Genomic DNA, 12,238 nt, shown 5'->3' with positions numbered 1-12,238 from the left:
GCCTGAGAAACTGCCCGATCTGGTGGACCTGTATAACCACATCCCTGTAGGTTCCACCAACTCTACCCCGGCTTAGCTAATGAGAGCAAGACCTGGTAAGCTGCCTATTGACCTGGATATGGGAGTCCTGACGCCTGAGGACACCTCGCCAGAGGCAGACTGGGATACAGAACGGCAGCAGCAGTATCGGAAAGTACAGGAGAGCGTCGAGCGAAGTCTGTCTCAAGCTAGAGAAAGGCAAGAGAAGGCTTATAACCAGTATGCTCCCGCTGTTCCCCTGGTACCAGGAGAGCAGGTCTTGAAGAGGAAGAGGCGGCTCCACAAGTTGGACGACCAGTGGGAGAAGGACCCGTACACCATACTGCCATCAAGCCATGAGAACCCAAAAATCTGCGTAATCAGTAAGGATGGAGGAGAAACCACAGCCATTGTCTCCAGAGACCACCTGAAGAAGTGTCCCGAGCAGCTGCAAAGCCCTGAAGAAGATCAAGAAAACCCTCAACCCGCAGAGGAAAGGGAAGAAATGATCAGTACTGTACTCGGAGACTTCCCCCGGTCTTGGACACAAGTAAACGGCGCTGTCGTGGTACCCGTCCTCACCTTTCTCCAGCCAGCCCCGCAAGTGCCTACAGAGGAACCGGTAGAGCTGGAAGAGCAGCCGGCCCAAGAGGCAGAAGAGTCCACACCAGCAGTACAGGAGGATCAACCCTCTGCTAGTAGTGAGCCTGCCGTGCCCCTAGTGAGCCAAAGAGTGCGCAGACAGCTGCCCAGCTTACCTACAACCTCCCCTACACCCTGTAGTGCAGAACCAGTTAGTGAGCTCCGTAGGTCCACTAGAGTCACTAGAGGTCAGATTGCCCGCTCGCTGGAGAATCTAAACTAATGCACTGTGAATTTATCTGTTAACTGTTTATGGTTTTTGTTGTTGCCTGTTACTAATTATGTTTCTCAGTTACCCTGCAGATTTAATTGGACTAACAGGTTATGGACACTGGATAACCGGAACAGTTTTGTAGATAGTTGCACCTTAGTGCCTCTTGCGAAGACGGCCGCGGAAGAGAAAACCTGTCTGGCGTGGCCTCCTTGCGGCCCAAAGTAGCTAGCTCCAGCCTTGCAGCCACGCCCAAGGCCAACACAAGGGGTTTGCTTTGGACAGGTCCCCTACTTCGCTTAAAGTTTCACCTTGGGTGACATGGACACCCTCTAGTTTCAAAAACTTCACCTTGGGTGATATGGACACCCGGTTGTGGACATGCCGTGACCTTTAAAGAACTAAAGCTTCTTGTTAATATGTTATCGTATTATTGTTTATACCCTGTTATTATGTTTTAAAAATGTGTTAGTCCCGGAGTACTAAAATTTACTAGGGGGGAATGTGGCACCCCAAGGGTCTGGTTGCCACGGTAATAGAGATATTATGTCTGAGAGCAAGTGGGAGGTTTCTCTGGTCAGGAGCCCTAAGCATGCAACACGGTCCGCCCAGACCTGAGAGGGGAGGAATCTGCCCTTATAAACTGGGTCTGGGGTGGGATTAGTGAGTGAAGCTGCAGACAGAGAAAGAGTTCAGTTCCAGACACAGGGAAAGATACATCAGGAGCTCTGTAGGAGCAGCAGCTGAAGACCAGGGGCTGGAGCTGAGCAGAGATATAGCTCGCCCTGGCTGAAGTTACTAAAACCGGACACAGGAGTCCGAGGCTGTGGGGACTGATATATATACCCAGCAGCAGAAACCAGCCGGCAGGGGATTCCAGGTCCTCTGGCCATAGAAGCCCGGAGGCTCAGTCACAAAGAAGGGACCAGCGCCACCATCCAGGAGCGGAGGCTAACAGAAGGCCCCAAGTCACCAGCCATACGGGTGAGCACCACACGGTATACTCAGGGACGTGGGCTACTTGTAACCGCTGACAGCAAGGTAGCCAGGAAGAGTGCAGATAAACGGGGAGGCCTACAACTCCACCTGGCCAGGGGAACTCCTGCATGCTCACAGACTGACCTGGCCCCTTATACTAGCCAGTACTCCCGGGAGGGTCTGCCTTGTACCACCAGTAAAGACCCCGAACTGCACCACACGTCTCTGTGATTCCTTGCCGCACCAGCACCATTAGCACTGGGACGCTCACACCATCACCCCCATCATCTCTCACATTAGCTGCCCTGAGGCAATACTTCTCCCGTGGGGAGTTATCCCATACTCAGCTGCGCAAACAACATCAGCCTCAGCGGTCTGCAGCGCAGCGGCGGTCCCCACTGACCGCAATCCACGGGTGGCATAGTCGGACATTGTTATTACCTAAGACTGCCACTGGTTTGACCACCCTGAGCCACGGACCGGGTCGCCGCCACACTGAGACTACAACCCCCAGCATCCCACCAGCGATCCGGCTCCGGGTATCCCCTGCACAGCACAGGCCCAGGGGCGCGTCACAAAGATACTTCTGTAACCACTGTAGGAAAACCAGGTAGGACTGGGTTAAATCCTAGCACTGCAGGTATTGACTATATGCACCTGATTAGCTTTGACTGAGAACCAGGGCATGTGTTCACATGGGAGCTCTCAGTCTGCTGGGGATGTGTGGAGTGTGTTGAAGCTGGCGAGTGACCAGCCAAAAAGGGTGCTGTAGCTGAGAGGGAGACAAGACCAAGTCTTTATCTGAATGGAGACTGCATGGGTCAGCTATGAAAGCTGAGCAGTCTGGGTGTTGGAGCTGTAGAGTAATGTGTGAAAGCTGTTCGGGTGAGCTTGCACTCTTATATAGGTGCCTGCTGAATGAAATGTTTATTTGATGTTATACCTTTGTGCCCAGAAGAGGTTGTTTTTGGTTTTGAATCCCTTAGAGTTTTATGAAAACAATAAAACTGCACATGTGTGGACCAAAGCGCATTGCATGTGTGAATGCTACCTAATGCCTACCTGACATTTTCCAATCGAGTGAAAATGTGCTTTGTTCTGTTATGCTAGTGAGGTGACAAGAGCACCAAGCGAGGTCTCAATCCCTGCTATTGCTCCAACTCTCCAATGTACAGTAGACCTCCACTAATGCTCTCCATTGGCCTTGTTTGAGGTCTGTAATGCTCTGCAATGCCCTCCCTTTGTTAGATTCGAATTGTAACTAATCAAATTAGTTGCAAATTTCCTCCCCCCAAATTAAAGTTTGCTAAAATCCAAATTTTTCAATTTGCATAAATGCAGCAAAAGGGTAGAAGGCCAGTTGCCATTTTGTTGGATTCTTTAAAAGACAGGGAGTGAGTTAAAATAAAAAAAAACTTTATATTTAACTCGCCTCACCTGTTCTTATGACGCCTCCATGGCTGTTGTATTCTGGTGCTGACTGAGGCCAATCTAATGCTTGCTCCTGGCCTTACATAGTCATGTGAGTGGTGGGGGCAATGCACATCTGCCGGAAGGGAGATATTTTAACCCCTTCTGTCCACTCTTAGATATATTGTAATGTCAGTTTTGATTTGGATCAAATTCATTCAAATCCACACGAATCTGGCAGTTGAATTTTAGTGAATCAGCCAGAATCAAATTTAAGAGATTCACTCATCTCAGTTGTATCACTTTCTTCCTGAAATTCTCCATGTTGGTACAGGTAATAGTATTTGGTCCATTCTCCAACAATGTCTGAATGCTCAATTATTCTGCTGAAAGCTGAAATCTGCAACAGCCATCACTGTGAAACTTGTGCTGTTTAAAGGGAACCTGTCACCAGATTTTCCATATATTAATAATATCCACTACTCTTCAGTCGTCTTTAAAAGCGATCCTGCATCCTCTTCATATGAGCCCAGCTCCCACACATACCTAAAAAAGTACCTTTTATAATTGTCCCACACCATTCTTGCAAAAATTTTAGACAGGTGTTGAAAAATTACTGCAAATTAAGAATGCTATGTTAATTTGTGACATTCTGTCTTAGCCAAATCTCCAGACCAGGGGTCCTCAAACTTTTTAAACAGGGGGCCAGTTCACGGTCCCTCAGACCATTGGAGGGCCGGAATATAGTTTTTTAAAAAAACTATGAACAAAAATCTTATGCACACTGCACATATCTTATTTTGAAGTAAAAAAAACAATACAGGAACAAATACAATATTTAAAATGAAGAACAAGTAAAGTTAAATCAACCGGTATTTCAATAGGTAGGTAACTGTACCCAATAGGCAGCATAGGTCCCCAATAGGCAGGTAAATGTCCCCAATAGGCAGCATAGGTCCCCAATAGGCAGCATAGGTCCCCAATAGGCAGCATAGGTCTTCAATGGGCAGGTAAATGTTCCCAATAGGCAGGCTGCTTCCCCCTTATAATGCCAGATGCAGGCTGTTCCCCCCCTTATAATGGCCCATGCAGGCTGTTCCCCCCCTTATAATGCCCCATGCTGGATGCCACCCCCCCATATAATGCCCCATGCAGGATGTCCCTTTCTCACACCATATAATGCCCCATGCAAGATATCACTCCCCTGTCTTTATAATGTCCCATGCAGGATGTCCCCTTTCCACCCCATATAATGCCCCATGCAGCATGTCACCCCCCATATCATGCCCCATGCAGGATGTCACCCCCCATATAATGCCTCATGCTGGATGTCACCCCCCCCCATATAATGCCCCATGCAGGATATCACTCCCCTGTCTTTATAATGCCCCATGCAGCATATCACCCCCCATATAATACCCCATGCAGCATGTCACCCCCCATATAATGCCACATGCAGGATGTCACCCCCCATATAATGCCTCGTGCAGCATGTCACCCCCCCATATAATGCCCCATGCAGCATGTCACCCCCCCCATATAATGCCACATGCAGGATGTCACCCCCCATATAATGCCCCATGCAGGATGTCACCCCCCCATATAATGCCCCATGCAGGATATCACTCCCCTGTCTTTATAATGCCCCATGCAGCATGTCACCCCCCCATATAATGCCCCATGCAGCATGTCACCCCCCATATAATGCCCCATGCAGCATGTCACCCCCCATATAATGCCACATGCAGGATGTCACCCCCCCCATATTATGCCCCATGCAGCATGTCTCCCCCCCATATGCCACATGCAGGATGTCACCCCCCATATTATGCCCCATGCAGCATGTCACCCCCCCCAATATTATGCCCCATGCAGGATGTCACCCCCCATATCATGCCCCATGCAGGATGTCACCCCCCATATCATGCCCCATGCAGGATGTCACCCTCCATATAATGACCTATGCCTCCATACATTAAAAAAAAAATCCAATACTCACCTCACTTCTCACTTGCTGCTGCTGCTCTACTCTGGTCTGGACTCCAGCGTCGCGGCGGCGTTGTCCCGCTCTGCGCTGCCTGTGACAGCACTCGGGAGGGCGCGGTGTAAAGACGTCACAGCGCCCTCTGACCTGAGACGTCACAGGAAGCGCAGAGCAGGAAGACAGTGGATCTGCGGAGGCACGGGGAGAGGTAAGTATCCGCCTGCCGGGGCCCTGAGCAAGCGGGGGGAAGGGCGGGCAATGGCACCGCTCTCCTCTCCTCCGCCCATAGCCCGGCGGGCCGGATGAAAGTCCTCCAGACTGTGCTTAGTTCCTCCTATTTGCGCGCAATGCCGTTCACCTGCTATGATTGATGTGGCTGACGTCTCTTTACATCATCCATAGAGTCTGTTCAACTCTCACGCCTGCGCAGTAGGGAACAAAAGCGGCGCAGGCACAACAGATTGATTGAAATGGCTGACGTCATCAACACAATCAGGAGAACCCCGATTGCAGGGACTTAAGAGATGCCAAGCATGGTTCAGAGATGCCCACCAGACCGGATGGTGCCAATTGGCATACTGTAAAAGACAATTATAAAAGTTATCTTCTTAGGTATTTGGGGGTTTTATGAAGGGGTTGCAGGAACACTGTTAAAGATGACTAAAAGTTGTTGAGTATAGTTTTTATTGCAAAAACCTTGTGAAAGGTTACTTTTAATAATTCCTACTACTCATCTATAGGAAACATTTATAGGAATTGTATATTACAAAACACATTTACCTGCAGAGCATATTACATGAAAGAAATATTGATAGTGAAATATGAGTTTATGAATTCCCCTGAAATATGTAACAAATTCTTCAATAGGCTCGTGCAGTGTCAAATGAAATTGTGAAGTTCCCCACCGAGTCATTGACCTTGGATGAAAGTAGATCGCTCATGTTCATGCAGTGGGGTCAGTGGCTGGATCACGATACTGACCTCTCTCCTGACACTCCCGTAAGATCGACATTCTTTCAAGGAGTAGATTGTGAAAAGAGCTGCATGCAGGCGTACCCTTGTTTCCCATTAAGAGATTTTCTAAATCTGGTCATCTTCTTAAGGATAAGCGCACAGGAGAGCATAATAAATGTGTCTGATTTTCATCCAGAAAAAATTGACAATTTTTCATCTGTATTGTGTCACCTGTATGCCATGTGTTTTTATGCATCATTAGTTTTTAACATTTACAAGACCAAAAACTGTTTGCTATGTTAAAGAGGACCTGTAGTGAGGTCAAAATTGGCCAGTTATTGCCATGATTTTATTCCCGTTCCTCCCAGTCCTTATCATTTGTTTTTACTATGTTCACGTAGCTATAAAAATGAAATAGCAACTTAAGTCTATGAGTCAATTTAATTTTGGTGATGCCAAATTTGCAAGGTTTTTTTCTTACTATTTAAAAAAAATTGCTTTTGTTTGTAGATTTGCATAGGGTTTGTTTTTCTTGCAAATAGCAATAGTTTTTATTATTACCATTTTGGGGTTCATTTTTGGGGAAGGTGATTTCTTTTTGAGATTTCTTTTGATCTCTGTTTTATTTCCATTTTTTGGGGGAAGGGCTAATAGCAGCATATATTGCACTATGTAAGCAAAAAAAAATTGCTGGGGAGTAGCTAAATTGAAATTATTTTCACTTCTACCATTTTAATATGTGCGTTATATGTTCTGTTTTCATATTGTTAAGGGTAAGGCACACATTATTAAGTGAGTCTTAAAATGTCCACTCCTGATAACATTGCAATTTCTTTTTTATATTTTAGATTCCATCAAATGATCATCGATACGTTAATGGCTCTGAATGCATCTCGATGATTCGCTCGGCCCAATGTGTGTAATTTTGTAACTCCAGTTCGTGAACAGATCAATGTTCTAACGTCCTATGTTGATGGAAGCCAGGTGTATGGCAGTGACATCAAAATAGCCACCATTCTGCGGAACAACACCAACCAACTGGGTCTATTGGCCATTAATCAGCAATGTACAGACAATGGTTTCCCATTCCTGCCTTTTAATGAAAATCCAGATGACCTGTGTGCAAAGGCAAACAAATTATTAGGAGTTCCCTGTTTTCTGGCAGGTGAGGTTGAGTATGGTTCTTCAATGTTCTTGAAAAGATTCCAATATATAGCCACTGGATTTCTTAGTTAAGGTTTGAATAGTTATTAACCCCTTACCAACATATCACGAATAGTTACATCATATGTCAGCTCCCTTACTTTGATGCGGGCTCAGGAAGTGAGCCCACATTTTTACCGACAGATGATGTCTGTGCTTTCTGACACCTGACACTGCCATCGATCAGCTGCTATCAATTCTGGTGGTGGCTGAATGTAAACAGTGTATGGAGCAAGAATAATTAAATAGGATCCGAGTTGCGCCGGCTCCTTACATTGTTTACATCTTTCTGCTGCCGGAGTTGATCACAGATGATGGATGGTGTTACCACATGTCAGACCCTCGCTACTCTGATATTGATTATCATCACGGTGCTGGACAACTAATTTTATCCAAATTTGAGTTTATGTCCTTTAGCGCACTATGGAATATGTTGACGATATATATAAACATTGGGTGAGTAGCAAATAAATAATTGAATATTGAGGCTTTCAATTTATATGGGATAAAAAAAACTAACAAATACCCTACTGTACGTGAATAAATAAAAAGTAATAGTACATGTAAAAAACATAGGGAACTTAGTTGACACTGACTCGCCCCCAGGGCCGTGGGGTGCTCGGCAGCCGGGCCTCTGGTTGCCGGGGCATATCACGGTGGCTGGCCCGGTCCGTGACCTAGGGCAGTGAGTGAAAAGGGAAACTTGTATTATATGGGGTTTTTGGGATTTTTCGTGACGCCACCTGTGGTGTCTGGTGAGGATCACCAGCGCTGCAACAGTCCTCTGAGGCAGATGTTAGGGCAGCTTGTGATGGGACGGCTCCCCACAGGTGGAGCAGGCCTAAGGGCAGAGAAGATGAGTTGAGGGGCGCTGGGCGTTGTAGTGCAGGGAGGGAAATGGCACCGGCGAAAGAAAGGAACAGAGGCAGCTAAGTGCAGTCATTCCAGATTTACTCACAGTTCTTAGACAGTCCACAGGTGCACTGTACTGGTGCAAGCCTCCCGCGTCACACTGCGTTCACCGGGCAGGGGTTCAGTCCTTCCTCAGGCAGCTTGGGTGTACCTGGCAGAACCCCACTTTCTTATGTGCCTCTCTAGACCGACTTCACGCTGGATCTTACGCCCTCCTGCCCTGGGCATCCCACTGTGAATCCCGTTCGGGTGCTGCGAGATCCCCCCTGTCCGTCGGAGTTGCACAGACCTGCTTGACCTTACTTGGATTGAAGTGGGAGTTTGGCTCCTGGCTATAGAAGTCAGAAGCCTCCGGTTTTTCCAGCCGAGGCTTGAAGCTGCACGACTGGGCCAGTGGCCGGTCCGCTTCTTGCGGCCTAGATCCTCCTGACACGTGGCAGGTTCGGGGTGTACGGGTGCCGCCTGCACTCGCCGTACCCCATAGGATCCCCTCTTCAGAACGGAGCTTACTCCCTGCTCCCCTCCTGGGCCTCTGAGCCTAGGCCCTGCTTGGGGAGCAGAGCTCTGACAGAGACTCTGCTCCCTGACTGTCTTCACTCTCTCCTCTCACTGACTGGACTGCACTATTCTAAGGATTCTTTTTATATCTTTACTGTAAGAGTGCTCCCCTAAACTATTTCTGACGCGCCCCCTGGGCCAGTGTTGTTTGGGGGATACCCGGAGCCGGATCAGATGGGGGTTGTAGTCTCCAAGTGGCGGTGACCCGGTCCGTGCCCAGGGTGTCAAGCTCAGTGTGTGGCAGTCCTACAGATGTTGCTGGATGTTCTTTTGTGTCGACTACGCCACCCGTTGAATTGCGGTCAATACGGCCGCCGCTGCAGCAGGGTCCGCTGAGGCTGGTGATGTGTGTGCAGCTCAGGTAGTATAACCCCCAACGGGAGGGGTATAGCCTCAGGGGGTCAGGTGTAGAGGATGGTGGTTGTGGTGGTGCAGTGAGGATGGTATTAAGACTCAGAGTCGGGCTGTGCAGTTCAGGGTGTTTACTTACTGCTGTTGTTCTGGTCACTCCGGCCTTGAGTGACCGCCCGAGCCGTGCTGCGTCCACCAGGTCCTGGACTCGGCCAACCCCCAGGTAGTTCTGAGCTCCCTTTCTGACGTTCCTTTTCTCTGGCCTTCCCCACCAGGGATCCACCTATGTCCGGCTCCCTCGGGTCTCTTGGTGGGTACACCTCCTCTGGGTTCCCTGACCCTATACTTGGTCTGCCTTCCTGGTGGATATAGTGAGGGGTCGTGGCAGATCCTGCCCACAACCTCCGGTCTCTGGCTGAGGATTAGTGCCCTCCACCAGCTTGGGATCCGGTACCCTTGTGCCAACCCTTCACCCTGTTGCTTGTATTTGGGCTCTTGGGGTTCCCTCTTCTTCCCCTCTGGGTCCTTCTGACTCCTCTCTCTCTTCCTTCAGGACTGCTTGACCCTCTACAACAGACTGACTAGTAGCTGTCTGCCTGTCTGACCCTGATCTAAGATGGTTCCCACCTTATATACTCCCTCTATGTGTGAGCTCAGGTGACCAGCACCCAATGAGCTCCTAGCATTACCCAGACTGCTCCCCCTATCTGCCCCTACACTACTGGGATGTTCCACCCCCCCTCCCACTCCAGCCAGGGACAGACACTATCGTACCTGCACATACACTGGTGGGAGTACCGTTGATCTGTCCCCCGGAAATGGGATGTATGTAGTGCGTGCAGCCTACTGAGCTCAGTTCCACACTCCATCCTTACCCGGGAGTGGAATATCACACCTCTGGCTTGAGGTGTAATACCCCTGTAGCAGCCGAATCCTCAGGGTGCTACATTTCCTCCATCCACCTCCACTACTGGTTCCCCCTACCTTTGGGTTCCCCCCACTCCAGCCAGGGACAGGGCTCAGCAGCTGCGCTGTGCATGTCGCCCCTCCAGCCATCCTGGAGCAGTGTAGTGTTGGATGTGTGTCACCCCAGGCGAGTCAGATGCAGGTGTTTGGGGTTCCGTGCACCACTCCCTCCTTACCTGAGTGAAGGGAGGCACTACACCTCTCAGTGAGGTGCAGTACCTCTGTGGCGACTGAACCCTCAGGGGCGCCACAACACTTTTGATGAAAAGGGCATTAAAGCGATCCCGCCTCGACAAGGTGTACCCAATCAGGATGGTCCCCAACTCTTATAGTTCACTTTGCTATGTGTCAGCAGACATTGCACTTATACCAACACGTGTTTCAGCTAATTTCTTTGGTTTTGCTTTAGTTTTTTGTACTTTGTACATACAGAGGTGTGGCTCCCCCTTTTTGGGCTGTGCATCTTGTCTATATAGCTTTCCACGGGCAGGTGCAAAACAGTAAGGTCTGGGCTCTGCTCTGCCTTTGTTTATTTGTAGGGCTGCTGGCACAACGTGAGGTGAGCTACAAGAGTTAGGGACTATCCTGATTGGTTACACCTTGTCATGATGGCATGGCTTTTATGCTCTTTTAATCAAAATAGTATCAACTAAGTACCCTATGTTATTTACATGTACTATTACTATTTATTTATTACTTACAGCAGGGTATTATCTCATTGTTTTTACCCTAGGTTCTGTCTGTTAAATGGCCACAGTGTGAATGTGCATCTACACATTGCACTTATACCAACAAGTGTTACAGCTCAGTTCTTTGGTTTTGGGTAAATTGTGTCAAATAAGCAAGATATGAGGTTACACCTTCTATATAGACAATATTGATAAATAAGGTCATAATCTTCAAGTAGAGTTATTGTTGACTTTTATACCACAATTTATGAGAATAACACCATAATCTAGTTTGGTAATGGTTTGAATTGATTTCAGGGGATGTTCGCGTTAATGAACAACCTGGGCTGACAGTCTTCCATACTCTCTTCTTGCGAGAACACAACCGTATCGCTACAAAGCTGCACCAGTTAAACCCAAGTTGGTCAGGAGAGACACTATATCAAGAAGCTCGCAAAATAATAGGAAGTGTCCTGCAGGTGCAGTATATGCATAATTTTGCTAAATACAAGCAATAATTGCATAATGCCCTTGTTCTCACGTGTGGTCTACAGGGTCTATAATCCTCCAGAAGTGGGGGTTCAGGTGTGACTGCAACTTAGGCTCCTTTTACAGCTACACCATTGTTCCATCTGTTAAATTTATATGTGCATTACATCTTTACTTTTGGTCTACAGAAAATAACACACAAAGATTGGCTGCCGCTGCTGCTGGGTGAAGAGATGTCAAAGGTTCTTCCTAGATATAAATCTTACAATGAAGATGAAGACCCATCTGTATCAAATGTCTTTACCATCGCCTTCCGAATGGGTCATACCCTAATTCAGCCATTTATTTACAGATTAGCAGAAGGCTACTGTCCCTATAACCCAGAGCCAGTAGTTCCTCTCCATGAGACTTTCTTTACCACATGGAGGGTGATTAGACAAGGTAACCCATTCCTAGTTGGCTTCTGAATATACATATTGATATATTTGTTCAGTAGTGGATTATCTTCGACGCTCCCCCACACCCTCCCCATATGAAAGCCATTAGACTGAATAAGTTAGAAAGCTCGAGGTGCAGAAGAGCCCCAGGAGTGAAGACCCCAACTGAGATTATGGCACATTTGCACTTTTTCTTTCACACTTTTTAAGCACACACACGTTCTCTGGGCCTTCTGGCTAGGATGGAGGAATCTTTAAATTTCCTGGCTAAAGGTCCTGTCAGTATTTACCCTGAAAACTCATTCACTATTTATTCTAATTGTTATGCACCGTGTGACACTTTTTCCATGTGTCCTGTCATGAGGACCTTTCGATACGTGTGGTTTCCTCCTGATCGGTCTAGGGTTGGAGTGTGTGGTCATCAGGTTCCATTTTCCCCTGCAAACGCCTGGCTCTC

At 47.8% G+C, this 12,238-nt stretch overlaps 1 pseudogene; it reads left to right on the top strand.

Moving 5' to 3' along the window:
• Positions 1-12,238, top strand: part of LOC141248016 (myeloperoxidase-like) — an 84,288-nt pseudogene that overhangs the window by 68,570 nt on the left and 3,480 nt on the right.

The sequence above is a fragment of the Phyllobates terribilis genome, unplaced genomic scaffold, assembly GCF_046119375.1.
Source record: "Phyllobates terribilis strain yellow unplaced genomic scaffold, ASM4611937v1 Scaffold_2__4_contigs__length_985480577, whole genome shotgun sequence".
Lineage (NCBI taxonomy): Eukaryota > Metazoa > Chordata > Amphibia > Anura > Dendrobatidae > Phyllobates > Phyllobates terribilis.
Note: the sequence above shows the minus strand (reverse complement) of the source record. Positions and strands in the feature narration are given on the sequence as shown.